We start from the raw sequence: 17,138 nt of genomic DNA, 5'->3' as shown, positions 1-17,138 counted from the left end.
CTCAAAGACAACAGTGAAAAATATTTGTTTTACTTCTCTCCAATCCTGTTCAATGATTTTTTTTTTTTTTTTAAATAGGGGTTACAAATTTAGATGCCTACGAGAAGGAGAAAGGTAATGAAAACAAACAAAGAGGGCCAGGTGAAATATTTGGCTTTTCTCCTGGAATAAGAGAACAGGGCAAGTGTGGTGGTAGGTGGCCAGTGGGACTCGGATCCAGTTTTGGAGGGGGCAGTGCTGCGGGCAGTTACTGGACTGCTCTGGACCAAAAGAGCCGGCAGCCCCCCAGCTCCACCCATCTTGCCCCATTGGACTATGGTTCACATTGCCTGACCTCCTGATTCTGCAAAAAAAGGCAGAAGTCAGGATTTTTACGTGGTATCTCCTAACTTCTAAATGTTGACATATCCTTCACAGATTTTTTTAAACACTGTGTGGGTCAATATTAAGGCACAGCCAAGCAAAACAGGGCCGAGGCCCTTGTCAGACTGAGGGCTGTCAGTTTACCATTGCTGGTTTAGGTTGTTGAGATCATGGGCCACACTCAACATCCTGCTTTTTTCCGTTAAGATTAAAGTACAATAGGCTTATTAGAAATTCATCGGGATATTTTTTAGTATGAAAACATTTTAAATACACAGAAAATTAGATTATATAATAAACATACATATATTTACCATCCATACTTAATTATTAATCCCTTATCTTATTTGTTTTAAGTCTATCTTTTCAAAAATACTGCTTCACTGACTAGATGAAACCTTCTTTGTATGTTCTCCAATTACGTTTTCAGCTCCCCTTCACCAGAGATAACTATTCAAAAATTAATATGCTTCATATTTATATTTTAGTAATGATCTATATCCATAAACAGGAATTATTGTTTGTAGATTGAAAACATTTAAATCAAAGGTATTACACTTTATATTTCATTCTGCATCTTTTTTTTAAATCAGTACTTTACAGAGATTTAATCATGTTGGTTTGTAAAGATCCGTTTATTAATTTTTGTAGCTATATAGAGTAACATTATATAAATATATGTGTGTTTATCCATTCTCCCATTGATGAGCATTTTTTCCCAATTTTTCCCATGAAAATTATGCTTCACTGGGCATCTTTATACATGTTTCCTTGGGCACATATGCTAAGTTTCTTTAGAGTTTATACCAGAAGCATGATTTCTCCATTCTAGGGCGTGTGTATCTTCAACTTTAATGGATGCAAATTTAAAAATTGCAATTAAGAATAACCAAATTGACCTCCCAGAATAGTTGTACCAATTCACCCATCACCAACTGCCTGTGATTACTTTTTCCCTTGCTTTGCTGGGATTTGCTATTTGCTGCATTTAAATTTTTACCAGTTTGATGAGTGAAAGATAAGGTATTAATGGGGTCTTACTTTGAATTTCTCCAAAGACTAGTGAGCTTGAGCATCTTTTTGTATGTTTATTGGCCATTTGAGTTTCCTTTTCTACTACTTCCCTGTTTATATCCTTTGGCCATTTTCTTTAATCTCCCTGGAATTTATTTTGTGTATGTTGTGATGTAGGGATTTGATTTTTTTTTCTTATTAATAGTCAATTGTTTCAGTCCTATGTCTTGTCTAATCTCATTTCCTATCCTGCCAGTTCCTCCCTTTCTAGAATGTTTATTTATCTCCTTTCAATCTACCTTCCAAGCTAAGAAGTATAAGAACCTGAAACATGTTTGTATTGTTTGATACTCAACTTAGAGGCGTCAAAGCTGTCCAGTTCAGAGCATTCACTAGTTTTAGCTCATGTACAAGTGGTGACTAAAGTACTGCGATAAGAAATGAAAAGAAAAAAAAAAAAAACTTTAGTGGAACAATCTCAAGACATCATAGAGGTACAGCAGTTAAGAGTTTAAGGTTTCCATCAGTTAAACATTTTGTTCCAGCTATTTGATTTTAGGTTCTAAAATCTAAAATTAATTCTCCTTCCCACTGAAAAAGTGGAAAGGAGCCTTTATCTGTTTATTCTATGCTGAGAGCTTCATAATATGTCAGCATCTGTTCTATGAAAAATGTTTAGGTAAAGTATTTTTATTGATTACAGTGACTGAATCCATTGCCTCTTCTACAAGGGCTTCATGGAAAAATGAAAAATGTTCATGTCTATAGCTACTGCTTCAGATGACGTAAGGCTGCTTATATAAAGCTACACTTAAGCCTAGAGCAGAGCCCTTTAAGAAACAAATAGCTCGAAATTAGTAAAGCAACAGAAGCAGTACCTATCTTTAGAGCTCTTAACGCAGGAATTCCCTCAATCATGAAATATTACAGTGCAGTTATCTTTCTTCCCCCAAACCCTAAAGATGCCAGTACCCCTTCTTCCTTTGCAGGTATTTGTCACTCTTCGTGACTTGTGAAACTATCTGCTGCATCTGCTCTGGTTGGTGGACACCTGATAACTAGCTTTGCTGGTTCGTCATCTCAGAGAAAAGGTGGATTCCAGATCATTCTTCTTCATCTAGATTATTTTCCCACTCTTTGCAGCTATTGAAGCCCATAGAAAGCCAACTGAAGTCTGGTTAATTTAACTCAGATTCCCTTTTTTCAATCAACAGAAGGTAGATGCGCCCATTCTTTTGTGCTTTGGATCATTTGATCCATAAAGTGAAAAGTGTTTAAATATTTTAATTAACACCTTCTCCAAGGAAGCTTAACGTAAGTCTGCATTTCTCAAAATGTACCTTAACAGCTCTACTGTTGTCTTAAAAAATATATATCATCAAAATGCAGTCTGTTCAGTGTGTGTGTGTTTGTTTCTCTCCTTAAATCTCCTCCTTTCCCTCAGGCAACAGCCTGGGGTTTTTTTTTATGAAATACTTTCCCACTTTAAGTCATTAGAATAACTCTGCAACCTTTCTTTCCAGGCTCTGCTCCGCTTCTCTAAGCAGTGAGGTCCACAACGATAGACACTGGGTGAGCTCGCAGGCTTTGGGGGGAGTATGTTCAATTCAGGAAGCTGATGGGGTTTCCTGCATTTTGGGCAGGAAATGTTGAGACGTAGATGGGAGGAAACCAGGGAGCAAAGCAGCCAATGGCCTTGGCCGGCGCTTGTGCAAGACCCGGGTTTTCACTTTGGAGCATTTTGGGCAGTGCCACTTCCATGTGCAGGCGTGGGTTGGTTCATTATCACCCCCGCGCAGGTGGATGGTTTTAAATCTTAGGCCAGGTGAGATTTTGGTCTTGGCAAGTGACTGCACCATGTCCGGGAGGCTCTCTCGTGGTGATAAACCTGGGAAATCACAGTGTTCACTTAATTTGTTCCCTATTCCCAGGAATCATTTTTGTTTGTTGCCTGATATCCAATGTCTTGAAAACCATTATTTCAGGTACTTTGCCTTTTTTCAGTTGTGTTAGGTAGGAACTTTAATCTGGTCACTGTTACTCCATCTTGACCGAAAGTGGAAGAACTCATGTGGTTTTAACGATAATGACAATGTACTCTTTTTATACAGACAGTAATTTGTCTTCTTCTTTTCCCACATTAAACTTAAGATCATTTAATTATATTCCTCCGCAATATCCTTCACGGGTTTCTGTTTGAATTGTACTATATTTTCAGATCTAGAGAATGGACGTGTGTAGTCCCGTTTATGAATACAATCAGGATGTACATATTATACAACTTCATCGTGTATCATTCAGAGAGTGTTCTGTAGGAGAGAACCCCACTGAAGTAAGGTAATAAGATGGTACCAAACACGTCTCCATTTTCCATGATCTTTCATATTTTTAAAAAGAATGTTAATATTTTGTTCAAAAATTATATGCATTCTTTTAAACTTAATTCATAGCTAATTTATCCATGTTTTGTTCTTGTGAATATCATATTCTCTGTTTCATTATTTGCAGTTGCTGAGGCAAAGGAACATTTTTGGTTTTGCTTTTTAAAATTTTTATTTTATATTAGAGTCTAGCTGATTTACAATATTGTGTTAGTTTCAGGTGTACAGCAAAGTGACTTAGTTATACATGTCCAGGTGTCTATTCTTTTTCAGATTCTTTTCCCATATAGGCTATTACAGGGTACTGAGTAGAGTTCACTGTGCTACACAGTAGCACACTACTATACACATGACTATACATAAAATAGATAATCAACAAGGACCTACTGCATTTTTGATTTTGGCATAATGATCTTGAACTTGTCAACCCCATTTATTATTGTGGCCACTCTGAGATGCAGAGGTACCTTCACCCAGGAAGGGAGACTGGCTTGTGCGGGTCTGTGCAGGGGCAGGGGCTTATTTGGTTGAGTCTCCTGTCGGCACCAAAGCAGAGAGCACCAGGGCTTTCTTACCAGCGTGCACAGATGGGGCACGGATGGAAGAGGGAGGGGTTCGGCTTAAAGCTGTCAGCAGTCAAACATTGAAACCATGGAGTCAGATTCTTTCTTACACTATTAAACCTAAAAGTTCATCTGTTGAGAAATTCTATGAGTAATTTAAATGTTTCCATTAAATACGGTGAGATCTTATAATTTGTTTTGCAGGTAGTTTACATCAAGTAAAGAAAGTTCTCGTCTATTTCTATTTTCATAGAATTTTTTATCATAAGTGGGTGTTGAATTAAAATTCATATGCTTTTTTTTACTTCAACTATTTAGTTGGTAACATAGTTGTTCTCACTTAGACAATGTGGTGAATCACGATGATAAAATTTCTACTACTAAATCCTATTTGTTTTCCAGCAATAAACTTGAGATGGGTATATTTCGATGGACCTAGAGATTATCACACTAAGTGAAGTAAGCCAGACAAAGACAAATTTCATATGATATCACTTATATGTGGAATATAAAAAAAAGATACAAATGAATTTATATCCAAAGCAGAAACAGACCCACGATATAAAAAGCAAACTTATGGTTACCAAAGGGAAAAGGAGGTAGAGGGATAAATTAAGAGTTTGGGATTAACATATACACACTACTATATATAAAATATATAACCAAAAACCTACTGTTACAGCACAAGGAACTATACTTAATATTTTGTAATAACCTATAAGGGAAAAGAATCTGAAAAAAAATATATATGTATGTAAAACACATCATAATTTTATCAATCATCTGCTGTACACCTGAAACCAACACAACACATTGTGAATCAACTATGCTTCAGATTTTAAAAATTAATACATTTTTAAAAGATGGACAGATTTCACTTAGAAATATTATTGGAATTGCATAATTAAGAATCTATTTAGGATTTTCATCTCATACCTGTAAGATAAATTATGTTATATATTTTTTGTTTGTGTGTACTGTCTGTAACACGGTTGGTTACCAAAGTTATACTAGCTTTATATATTGAGATAGGAAACTCTCTTTTCCTCTGCATTCTCTGTTTCTATAAATTATACATTCACTTTATTTGGACTTTCAAATTTATTTATGTATAGTTACACACAACTCTTTATAATTAAACATTTGTTTGATATATTATTATTTATTCCATTATAAATTAAATCTTTCCTTTGTTGTTTATCTGTCTTGCTAAAGATTTATCTTATTGGTCTTTTTAAAGATCAAGCCTTTGTTTTGCCGATAGTTTGTAACTGTTTCCTATTTCATTCCTTACTGCTTTCTCTGTCCACCTCTTTTCACCATCCCCTCCTTCCTTCTTGAACCTCAGATGGAAAGGTTAAGTTAATCATAAGTTAAGTTTCTGTGGTCAGCGTATGCATGAGCATCGAGTCATACAAGTTTCCTTTGCTTGTCTGCCCATCTGAGGCAGGCTCTCTAGAAAACAGAGCCCGAGGAAAAGGCATCTGTGCTAACGAGTTATTAAGAGATGCAATCCCCGGGGACAGAAGTGAGGATAAAGGAGACTGAGGCAGCAAGGAGGAAGAACAGGTGGGGCAGCAAGGAAATCTGGTTATTTGGTTTTGTAGAACCTTTCTTCCAAGAAGCTGAATAAGTGACTGTTTCTCAGAACAGTCCCTGTGGGGAAGAGAGGCAAGAACTGATCCACTGGCTCACGCTTCCTACTGGTCAAAGCAACTGGTGAGCAGCTCTCACTCGGTGTTGCAACATCTTGTACAGCTTTGTGTCAGTGGGGCAGGTCCTGGCTGGGAGCTGATGTGTACAGCGGACGTGCCGGCACGTGCCGGCAGGCTGTACCGGTGGGAGGCTGGCCCATCCCACATAACCGGCCTCTGCAGCAGCAGCAGGGGCAGAGCAAAGTGGCCAAAGCCGCAGCAGGTGAGGCCGAGAGGATCTGAAACATCACCAGCAAAGTGACTGAAAAGCCTGTCTCTCTCCCTTCCTTTCTATCCTTATGAAGTCACATTCTCCACATTTAAATTACTCTTTAAAATTTTTTACTTCTTCCATTCAGCACTACATTTGTTTGTTTGCTTTATAAATTTTTATTTTATATTTGAGCATAGTTGATTAACAATGTTGTATTAGTTTCCGGTGTACAACGAAGTGATTCAGTTATATTCAATACACATACACGTATCTATTCTTTTTCAAGTTTTTTTCCCAGTTAGCTTGTTACAGAATATTGAGCAGAGTTCCCTGTGCTATACAGTAGGTCCTTGTTGGTTATCCATTTTAAATCTAGCAGTGTGTACACGCTATTTCTAACATTCCTCCATTACTTATGATATCTGTTGAAGTTTTGGGTTTATGGCTGTATCATTTGTGGTTTGCTGTGCGGGACCATAGATTCTCTTCTAGCTAATTTAAGCAGAAAAGGGTTTAGTAGAACATATTATCAGCAAGAAAGTCAGATACCTGAGCTTGGATCCTGTATAACTGGGAATAGATCTGCATGAGAAATGTCCAGCCACACTGCGGCAGTGCTGTCCTGGAGCAGTACCATGGTGGTGGCCTGCCACTCAGCACCCAGGTCTTTTGGGACCAGATGCTCTGACACCTGCCTCAGCTTGCCCAGAAGAATCACACCTCCACCACCACAAGCCAGTGTCTACCATTTACCTCTAGGTCTCCTGTAATAGGTCTGTTTGGCAGAAGCCAGGTCCCACGCAGAATTCTAGCTGTAATAAAAGCACAGACAATGTAGTTTTTAGCTGTCTGACCTCGGTAGCTCAGGAATTCTACCAGACAGTACTTAAATGGGTACTGAGTCAATGTACAGTATCCACCATGAATTCAGAAGTATCGATACAAGCAAATACTTTTCCTAATTTGTTAAAGAGCTTTTTAAAAATTACAAGTGCCCATAGAGATTTCTCAAATGTTTTTTATGTACCACAGCCTCAAGGTTTATTGTATGACTTTGCTGTTTGCTGAGCCTTTTTGTGAGAAAGAATGAGTAGGTACACAGAAGCCCTCGTGGGACCCTGACCCTAATTTATCTCCTCAATTGCCCTGCTAAGCATGGAGTTTGGGCCCCAAAGAGAGGGAAATGATTAGACAATCCATTTTTTGAAGGTACTTAAGTCACAAGGCAAGTTTACCATAATGAATATTTAAACATTTTGAAATATTCTATCATAGTAATGTGATTATTCTCCAATACGGTGAGCTATACTGAGAGGATTTCCGACGTTGAAGCATTGCCACATTCCTGGGGCAAACTCTGTATAATTATTCAAATAATAGCTAATCTCTCCTGCTTTTTCCCCATGTTTCTATGAGCTCCTCATAAATATCACTGTTAATAGTTACATTTTAATTATTTCCAATTTTTGCTTTTATCAATAACACTCTAATATATTTTTGAACCAGAAGTAAAACTATGGGATGCTAAATTGTTTTTTGAGAGTTGTACCAAACTACTCCCACCGGCAGGGAGGGAGTATATGACTTTTGCTGCACCCTTAACCACATTGGGTATTTTGTCAAACATGGGAATAAAAATCTTCGCTAATTTTAAAGCAAGGAATCGGTATCTAGTTGTTTGAATTTCCATTTTGATCATTAGTGAGATTAGAGATTTTCCCAAGTGTTGGAAAGCCAGTATTACTTCTTTTTTTTTTCCTCTTTTTAAGAAAAACTTTATTAAAATCTCGCATGCAGAGAAGTGCTCAGACTTAATATACATCTATATGTAGAACACTACACCCCAAAACAGCAAAATACACATTCTCCTCAAGAGCATGTGAAACATTTTCCAGGATAAGTAAAACACCATAAAACAAGTCTCAAAAAATTAAAGTCTTATACTCAGGAAATGACATTTATACCATTTCTTCTTTAAAACTGACATATTTCTCCATTGTCATCAGAACGCTTATTTGTGTTACAGAAACAAGTTCCCTTCTACTGCAAAGATACCTTCTGTCTTATTTCATTTTTTATGTATTTTTCTTCTGTCTTATTTTAAAACCAAAATCCCAGTTTAATGACAATGTCACCTAGCTGAGAACACTAAACTTCAGTTTGGTTCTTTGGGATTGCTTTTATTAGCTGATTTTTGTTTTGAGCCACCAGGAGCCATTTTATATGTTGTTTTCTCTTCATCATCCAACTTTTCACTAAGTTGGAGCAAATACAGATTCTGAAATCTATATTATTTTAGTACTTAGGAACTGTTTAGGGAAGTCATTGTCACGTATCCCAAGTGTCTGAGAATGCCATCCAATTTAGAAGGCACACCTAAAACCAAGAAACAATCAAATGACTGATTTTTCCCCCCACTCACTGTGACTAAGAGGGAGTGTTTTCATCTTCACAATAAGAGGAAATCTCATTTCTTTGGAAAAAGATTTCCAGTGTTATCTCTATTCACATTGCCTAAGAAGAAATTATAATAGCAAATAATTTTGTTTTAAAAGTAAGGATGATTGGGGGTTATGAAGAGTTGTCTTTTTTTTTTTTTTAAAGATCTCTGAGTCAACGTTAAGGGCAGATTTATTTTAAATGGCAACGTGACCAGCAAAGCTTGAAAAATTCTCAGCAATGTGTCCATGGAGTGTTTTACAAAGTCCATTTCAAGTCTCATCTTCATGCCCTACTGCAGAGTTAAAATTTGTGACTAATTACTTTTACTATCTGAATTCACGAACATGGTTTTCTTTTTTGAAATTCAAAGCAGTTTGATTACTTTCGTCTTTCTCAAGACTCAAAAGAAAAGGCATGTTCATATGCTGGATGTTTTATAAGTAGGATATTTTCTTGTCATTAACTGAATTAATAGGCTTAAGAAACAATGATAACAGATAAGCATGTTCTCAGTTGGGCGACTTTTATGCCAAATGATAATACCTAACAGTTTCCTGTAAACACTGTGTCTTTTTTTCCCAGAATGGATCACAGACAGACATCAGTTATTGGCATATTTATATATATAGAAGTATTTTTGCCTGATTTGGCTATGGTGAAATTTGTCAAATAGAAGAAATTATGTTTATTGTTATAAATAGGGTTATATTTTGAGAAAGGAATGTAAAACAGGAGGAGAGAAATTGTGTAGACGAGCAAAGATAGAGCCAACCACAGAAAGAGTAATATAATGAAAAAAGTAATTCAACATTTTCAAGTGATGATAGCTTACTATGTATACTATGACCTAGAGAAAAATATATGGGATCACAAGCAAATTCACTGGCTAGTTTGATTATAAATAATAACAAGACATTTGGTTGTGTTACATGAGCAACATATATATATATATATATATATTTATTTATATACACTTATATACATTACCAAATGTAAAATAGCTAGCTAGTGGGAAGCAGCTGCATAGCACAGGGAGATCAGCTCGGTGCTTTGTGACCACCTAGAGGGATGGGATAGGGAGGGTGGGAGGGAGAGGCAAGAGGGAGGAGATATGGGGATATATGTATACGTATAGCTGATTCACTTCGTTATAAAGCAGAAACTAACACACCATTGTAAAGCAATTATACTCCAATAAAGATGTTAAAAAAAAAAGTTCTACAGAGAACAAACTAGTGGTTACCAGTGGGGAGAGGGAAGGGGGGAGGGGCAAGACAGGGGGAGAGGATTAAGAGGTACAAAATATGTACATTTTATGTATAAAAGAAGTAAGATCCAAGAATATATTATACAGCATAGGGAAAATAGCCAATATTTTATAATAATTTTAAACAGCATATAATCTACAACATATTGAATCACTATGTTGTATACCTAAAACGAATACAATGTTGTAAATAAACTACACATTAATTTTTTAAAAAGTACACTATTTAAACAGCTATATTTGTACCATGATATATTCTTACATAACATTTTAATTTTCATTATTATATATTTCGGTTCCTAAACTGAAAGAATTTTAAGCATTCATCTTAAACTCTTTACAGTGAAATCTTTGTAGTACTTTAAAAGTTTAAAATGTTTTTCACTGTTTGCCAAAGTAGGAAGTACAAAGTACCTTTTTAATATTTTACTTTGTTTTCTAGCCAATATTATCTGGAATTGCTCATAGAATATTTATCATAAATTAAGCACTTGCAATATGAATGATATGGCCATCATGCACAATTATTTCCTAGAGAAAAGCTTGTCCATGGCATCAAATATAGATAAATCACACCATAGTATAGTCAGTAATCTTTATCAGTACACTGAGGACCAGAAAATGAAACAACTCAATGCAGTTTGGGCTTTAGGATATTATTCATGTTGAAAAGCAAGGTTCTCATATTTGGTTGGAAAGAGGTGAGACCCCAGGTAGTGCTACTTCTCATTTATTATAACATTATGCAATTTCTTCATACTACAATTTTATTAGATTGCTGGAGAGGACTCACAATTCAAGGTGCAAAGCAGGAATAAGCACTTTCATTGCCATCTGTAGATGAACGTGAGGTAGGGAGTAATCTATCATGCATCAAATGAGAACAATCATTCTGCAGGGCGTCAGGCTCTAGATTCCAAGATCTGGAATGAAAGGACTTGGCATAGCATGTGTCACGCTAAGCAGACATGTGCCATCTTTTAAAAACCTCATTGTGTAAGATCTGCTGCTTACCTGACTGGCTGTCTATTCTGGGCTTTAGTCTATTCTGGGCTTTAGAAGTTTGATCACAATTTCCAGTGGAGATCCAAATGTCTATCTCTAAATCTGTCAGTAGGGGCTCTTTAACTCAGCACTCTATAAAGGCAGCAAGAATTAATAGGCTCAGATTTTAGCTGAAGCTCTGCTACAAATTACCTTCATACTATGCATGTGTCACTTGGCCTTTCTTTTCTCTTTCCGTTTTCCTGAGAACTTTTATTTTATTTTTTTAAATTTTTTTTTATTTTTTTATTTTTTACATCTTTATTGGAGTATAATTGCTTTACAATGGTGTGTTAGTTTCTGCTTTATAACAAAGTGAATCAGTTATACATATACATATGTTCCCATATCTTTCCCTCTTGCGTCTCCCTCCCTCCCAACTAGATACCTTGCGTCTCCCTCCCTCCCACCCTCCCTATCCCACCCCTCTAGGTGGTCACAAAGCACCGAGCTGATCTCCCGCTGCTATGCGGCTGCTTCGCACTAGCTATCTATTTTACGTTTGGTAGTGAATATACGTCCATGCCACTCTCTCGCTTTGTCACAGCTTACCCTTCCCCCTCCTCATACCCTCAAGTCCATTTTCTAGTAGGTCTGTGTCTTTATTCCTGTCTTACCCCTAGGTTCTTCATGACATTTTTTTTTCTTAAATTCCATATATATGTGTTAGCATACGGTATTTGTCTTTCTCGTTCGGACTTCCTTCACTCTGTATGACAGACTCTAGGTCCATCCACCTCATTACAAATAGCTCAATTTCGTTTCTTTTTATGGCTGAGTAATATTCCATTGTATATATGTGCCACATCTTCTTTATCCACTCAGCCGATGATGGACACTTAGGTTGTTTCCATCTCCAGGCTATTGTAAATAGAGCTGCAATGAACATTTTGGTACATGACTCTTTTTGAATTATGGTTTTCTCAGGGTATATGCCCAGTAGTGGGATTGCTGGGTCATATGGTAGTTCTATTTGTAGTTTTTTAAGGAACCTCCATACTGTTCTCCATAGTGGCTGTACCAATTCACGTTCCCACCAGCAGTGCAAGAGTGTTCCCTTCTCTCCACACCCTCTCCAGCATTTATTGTTTCTAGATTTTTTGATGATGGCCATTCTGACCGGTGTGAGATGATATCTCATTGTAGTTTTGATTTGCATTTCTCTAATGATTAACGATATTGAGCATTTTTTCATGTGTTTGTTGGCAGTCTGTATATCTTCTTTGGAGAAATGTCTGTTTAGGTCTTCTGCCCATTTTTGGATTGGGTTGTTTGTTTTTTTGTTATTGAGCTGCATGAGCTGCTTATAAATTTTGGAGATTAATCCTTTGTCAGTTGCTTCATTTGCAAATATTTTCTCCCATTCTGAGGGTTGTCTTTTCATCTTGTTTATGGTTTCCTTTGCTGTACAAAAGCTTTGAAGTTTCATTAGGTCCCATTTGTTTAGTTTTTATTTCCATTTCTCTAGGAGGTGGGTCAAAAAGGATCTTGCTGTGATTTATGTCATAGAGTGTTCTGCCTATGTTTTCCTCTAAGAGTTTGATAGTTTCTGGCTTTACATTTAGGTCTTTAATCCATTTTGAGCTTATTTTTGTGTATGGTGTTAGGGAGTGATCTAATCTCATACTTTTACATGTACCTGTCCAGTTTTCCCAGCACCACTTATTGAAGAGGCTGTCCTTTCTCCACTGCACATTCCTGCCTCCTTTATCAAAGATAAGGTGACCATATGTGTGTGGGTTTATCTCTGGGCTTTCTATCCTGTTCCATTGATCTATCTTTCTGTTTTTGTGCCAGTACCATACTGTCTTGATTATTGTAGCTTTGTAGTATAGTCTGAAGTCAGGGAGCCTGATTCCTCCAGCTACGTTTTTCGTTCTCAAGATTGTCCTGAGACCTTTTTCTAATGGAGAGCAGTGAGGCGTTCATTACCTGCTAGCAGATTAAACCTACTGTTAACTTCCTTCTGAGTCTATTAAAGAATGTCATAGTATAAGGCTGAGGACAGAGTATGGGGTGAGCATCTCTCATGAGTGGACTCTGACCCATGTTCCGTAGCTAGCTGTGGAAACTTGATTTCTTAATGTGTAAATTGAAGTGATTGGATGGGCTGGTATCTCTTTCTAAAACACCAGTGCTAGTTTGTATAATCCATCAATTGATGCACACATAATACCCATTAGGACAATTGCAGGATCTTTAGATCTATTTTTTTTAAGATGCCAGGGAGCTGGACATTTATTTCTTTTTGGAGTAGAAGCAGGATTGGAATGTTCTATTTTTTAGCATTTGAAAGTCAAACCTCTTAGCCTTCACAGAGAGCAGGCAAAGCTGTAACAGACTTTAGTTAAGGCAGGGGCTCTTGTGGGAATTTATGGGGACTTCAGGGTGGAAGGGGAGTTACATTTGAATGGGAGGGTAGATGACATTGTTTTGAGATTAACTATCCCCTTGTCCAGTAGACTTCTGTCTGTTAGACCTTGGAATGGAGATAGAAGTAAGGGATCACAGGTCCTAATAGAAAGAACAGGATGAAATTTTCTCAGTCATAGTCTTTGAAGGGCAACCCACCATTGCCAGAAGGATCTGAAACAACTAAGGATATAGCACAGGCTGTTGACGAACCACCCTTTTGCCCTTGGCTCTTTGGACAGCAAGCATTCAATGACCAAGTCTCTAATTTCTGACCTTTGTGAAATTAGATAGCAGTAAGATAAAAAATTTATCTTTTGAAAACACTACTTCTGACCATGTATAGGGTAGCATTTGCTATCTTAATTCCGTAATTCCAAATTCTGGTTTTAAATTACAGTCTGCCAAAAATATTCCAAATTTTCAGTCCCTCTTTGGGATTTTGGTGAGCCGATTTTCTAATATGGTATTTCCTGTGTACAGCTGAATGAATTCAGCGTGGGTGGGTTGGCCCAGTTGTTAAGGACATGGTGCTAATGAGACGCAGTTGGTTGGTTTGGTTTCTGCCTCCACAGAGGACATTGGATGGTGATTTGTTCTTTGGCCCCAGGCTGCAGACCCAGCTTAGTGGTTATCTATGTCCCAGATGCTTTGGCCCACAAAGGAATGAGGTGAGAAAGTGTGGACTAATCGTGAAAACACATCACCACTCCTGGTAAAGAATCCCTAGTGTGGGTCAATACATGTATATGACCAAACAAAGTGTTTGTTTGAAATTCCAAACCTGGGGGTACTCTAAGTTCACTGTACTCAAAGTTGCTGATGGAGTCCAGAGTCTGTTAAAACATAAAAAGCATGTGGTTTATATTTTAAAGACAGAAGACGGTGTATTTAGTTGGCATATTTGAATGTTTTTTCCTTAGAGATTTTCCCTGCTAAATGGGACTTTTGCAAGGGGAGAACAGCATGTGCAGGCAAGGTACATATGGAGCTTCATATTTCTGAATTAACTGTAACAAAGCACACAAATTCTTTCTAGGCCTTCCAGCATGTTTCCTTCCAAATGTGGGGCCCAGAAAAGGACAAATTATGCATGAAAGCTATCATCATCCTATCTAATTCAGTCCCGTAAGAAAGCTCAGTCACTTTGCTATTCAATGTAATACTGAGTGAACACTGCAGAAAATGGAAAGGAAAATAGGTCACCACTCATGATTTCCAGAGGTTTACATTATAGTGAGGAAGGTGGGTATGGATGAATTAAAGATAATACAAAGCAGACCTGAAAAAGAACACACATGGAGGTACAAGGGAGGTGAGCTCACTGGGGAAGAACTGACCACTTCCATCTGGGGAAGCTGTAGAGGGTTTCCTGCAGAAGTTATTCAACTTTTAAAGAATGGGTGACTCTTCCTCCCCTCCTGCCTCCCTTCCTTTCTCTATTCATTTATTCCACAGATATTTCTGAATGCCTACTATGTACCAGTTATAGTGGTAGGTGCTATACTACAGGATCATGCAGTCTTGTGGTGGAGACAGATTTTAAGCAAATTATCATATTACTTACTATGAAATTATATAAATGTTTTGAGGAAAATAATTCGTCTGTATGAGCTCATATACAGCTATATGAGCAATAACAGGGGAAACAGATTTAGACTAGAAGTTCAGGGAATGCTTGACCTGATATCTGAAAAATGGTTAGGTACTGACGAGTGATAAAAGGCCAGTGGGAGACACACTTTTCAGTTATAGGGACCAGCAGGAAAATGGGTGAGGCCATGCTAGTGAAAATAATAATTTGTTTCAGAGACAATTTGCTATGGAGAGAGAGAGAGAATATACTTGTTAAAAGCACATCCTCTAAAGCCAGACTGCCTATACAGTGGTCCTTCAGAATCTGCAGGGGTTTGGTTCCAGGACCTCCCAACCCCGATACCAAAATTTGAGGATGCTCAGGTCCTTTACATAAAATGGCACGGTATTTGCGTGTAACCTACATACCTCCTCTCCTGTACTTTGTATCTTCTCTAGATTACTTTAAATACCTAATGCAATGTAAATGCTACGTAAATAGTTGTTACTACTATGTAAATATTATGTAAATAGTTGCCTGCTCTTGGGAAATTCAAGTTTTGCTTTTTGGAACTTTCTGGAATATTAAAAAAAAATATTTTCCATCTGAGATGGTTGAATCCTCCATAGATGCAGAACCCATGGATATGGAGGGTCGACTGTATTAAAATCCCAGCTCTGATATCTACCAGCTGTGTGGTCTAGGCACCTTGTTATCATTTGTGGGCCTCTTTTCTTCTCTGCAAATGGGACAATCATAGCACTGACCTCAGAGACTTGTTTTAAGGATTAAATATATATGTATAAAATATTATACATACTATTATATATTATATATAGTATGAATGAATTAATCTAAACAAATTAATATACTAATATACAACATTAACATAATAATATTAAGGATTAAATATATATAAGCCATTTAATCCTTAAAATTACTTCTTGAGGCAAGTCCTGTAATATATACATTATATGAATATTAGAATATAATAGATATTACAGATATGTAGTAGAATAAATACTAGAATCTAACATATACTTATGTACATGTATATATATAAGAAGAGTGTGGGGTTCATATTATTATTATTATTACTATTATTATTTTTATACTCTTGAGTCCAAACTGGAAATCTGAATTATCTAATGTAATAAATTTGCATTTGGCCATATATTCCTCTCCCTTACATGACACCTTTTCAATTTTGGAAGTGATGAGAATCTCTGAGCTTTCTTTTACTTTTTTTCCTGAAAGAGACCATTCATAGGACAGAATTTCATCACAACTATTTCAACTATGTTGCTGAAATAGAATATTCTTACTCAGTCAAAACAGTGTGATTCTTTTAGAGAAGCCTCATACTTTGAGTGTGTTTTATGAGAGTGGGTTAAATAGTTAAAATAATGCATCCCTCTAAGTTTTCTTTCCTACAATAATCTTTTTTCCTCCAAATATTTTTTGCAGACTTGCCCATCTTAAGATCAGTAACACATGATTTTGCTGTGCCCATAATTTTACTCTTACCTGTTGAATATGTACGAATTTATTTTAGCGGCACATGTTCTTGAATTTTTGAGCCATCCTGCCATTTCCTTGGTTTTCCTTGTTTTGGCTTTAATATCTAATTTCTTACGATTTTGAACAGTAGATCATCTTATTTTATGCCTTATACTTTCAATACTCATAACTCTTCTTTTTCTATAAAGATTTCCCCCAGATTTAAATAAATTCCTGTCCATCGAACCTTTATTCAAGCACACCATTACATTAATTTACATTACAGCACCACATATGGTACTCAACATGTAAACATGTATGAAACAGAATCATGCATGTATGCTATGTCTTTCCAATTAGATTAACCTTTGAGGGTAGCAGCCATGCTCATAACCCTCTTGTAATCTCCCCAAGTGTCCATCACTGCAATCAGGAAATCCTAGTTGAACTGAACTGAAATACTTCTGTATCAGAGCTTTGCAGGATTTATTTTGGGGCAGCTTTCTCAGCTTGTAAGTGTAAATGAGAGCTTAAGTGACTGTGAAAGAAATTATCTTAAATTAAATCAAATAAAAATGTTAATAATATTTCCGAGTTTCCAATTTTGTTGAAGAGTTTTGAAGGACAAAAATAGACTTGCCCATTCTCAACTGCTAACTTGTCATACA

General features: G+C 36.7%; 1 long non-coding RNA gene across 2 annotated transcripts in view; it reads right to left on the bottom strand.

Moving 5' to 3' along the window:
- The window catches only part of LOC141277496 (uncharacterized), a 141,669-nt gene that overhangs the window by 82,779 nt on the left and 41,752 nt on the right, over positions 1-17,138 (bottom strand). For both annotated transcript variants that reach the window (XR_012328972.1, XR_012328973.1), the window contains one exon: positions 6,983-7,041. This is a non-coding gene — a long non-coding RNA (uncharacterized lncRNA). The remainder of the gene's footprint in view (positions 1-6,982; positions 7,042-17,138) is intronic.

Source organism: Tursiops truncatus, chromosome 21 (genome assembly GCF_011762595.2).
Source record: "Tursiops truncatus isolate mTurTru1 chromosome 21, mTurTru1.mat.Y, whole genome shotgun sequence".
In the NCBI taxonomy this organism is placed as follows: Eukaryota; Metazoa; Chordata; class Mammalia; order Artiodactyla; family Delphinidae; genus Tursiops; species Tursiops truncatus.
This window is presented reverse-complemented; position numbering and strand designations above follow the sequence as displayed.